Raw genomic sequence first — 1,743 nt, forward strand, 5'->3', positions numbered from 1 at the left:
CATCTCTTGTGCAGATACCTCCTCTGGTGTGATAGTGGTGGGGAAAAAGTTTGCATGGTCTGCTAGGCACAAAAACACTTCCTGACCAGTAGATCACAGTGTTAACCTTCTCCAAACACCACATGATAACTGTGACTATGGCAATGTGCCAAGGAAGTGCCCCTGGAGTATACACAAAGGTCAACTCCGTACTAAGGCTGAGGGCTGGAAAAAAGCAACAGTCATCTCCCCAATGGGGAGAGCAAGTGGAAGAAGCCTATAGAGACTTTTTACACATGGACTACTCTTCCCCTTTCCTACTCATCCCTTCACTATCCTTACTCACCTCGTACCGCAGGGCTGATTAAGTCAGGAACCGAAGACTAAGTCACACCCATTGGAAGAATCTTTCGGGGAAGGACTAATGCAACCAGGAAACCCTTTCCTAATGCAGCAGTCAATAAAGCTGAGACCACCAGTAACTACCTCAAGAGATTGTGAAGGCTTCCTTCCCTTGCCGGGAAAAATCAGAAAGGCCACAGCAGAAGGACTACCTAATACTTGGTAGACCAAACTCCAGCAGGAACTTCCATGATAACAAAACCTCACAGACGCCTGGGAAGTCAATATTACTAGTATATAAGCCACAGAATGACACCTGTTGAACTCTTCATTAGAAGCTGCTATGTTTCCTGCAAATCCCAAACTACAGTACTTTTAGCAGGAACGTCCATAATAGGTGGCCATGTCTCAGTAACAAGAGCAAAGAGATATTATTGTAATAAAATGCAGGAAGCCACAATAAAAGAGAATGGCAATCAGAGAATACTCATTCCAAATCCAAGTTCTCGACCAGCGGCCAGTTGTGAGTGTGACAGTCGGTGAAAGGGATACTCCCCATTCACCCCATTTTCACCTGCTAACCACCTTGTTACAAAGTTTTGACCAGTTTCCTGTTCTTGCTAAAAGATACTCCTATATGAGAGACAATGGTTTGTATTCCCATACGAACAAACCTATGTTATCTAAATGTATTAAAATCCATACTGAACTTTCATGCTATTCCTACTACAATGAGCATGTAAAGCTAGTGTGTTTTACAATGCTGGATCCTATCACAATAAAATGACACAAATAACATTCATATTTTCATACATAACAGTATTAAGGACTACCACATGATCATGTACAAATTCTGGTAAAAAAAGAAATGCAAAATAGCTATTCAGCACCAATTCTACTCAAGTGTGAAAAGAGAGACACAAAAAGAAAATACATGGGTAATACTTCTGACTCATTTAATAAAAAGTACAGTAAGGTATGGCATTTATCACTAAGCAAGTAAGCTTCCCTCAGAAATTAGATCATTACTGTACCACGAATTAATGATTAAGTAAAGCGAGAGATTTTTATACTGAATGGGTACAAATCAACTAAATATCCATATGACTTCACCTACAAGCAAAGCAATTGAAGCTCGTAATTAATGAAATTCCCATCTCTCTGAAGAACTTAAAGCTAGTATCTAAAGCAAAAACTCAAATTTATCACTATTCAAATAATCTGACATTTTACAATAGGACACGTAACTTCACTTAAAGACAAAAAAGTCACAAAAGAGGACTTATATTCTGTACCTACCTTTATGAAAAAAGCAGACAGAGAATATAGATAAACTTTTTTTCAAGATGTTACATGTCCTAGCATAAGATGTCAAAATCATTTTCAGAAAAATGTAAACACTAAAAAAGCTAACTCCTTAAT

This window comes from Macrobrachium rosenbergii, chromosome 12 (assembly GCF_040412425.1).
Source record: "Macrobrachium rosenbergii isolate ZJJX-2024 chromosome 12, ASM4041242v1, whole genome shotgun sequence".
Classification (NCBI taxonomy): Eukaryota; Metazoa; Arthropoda; class Malacostraca; order Decapoda; family Palaemonidae; genus Macrobrachium; species Macrobrachium rosenbergii.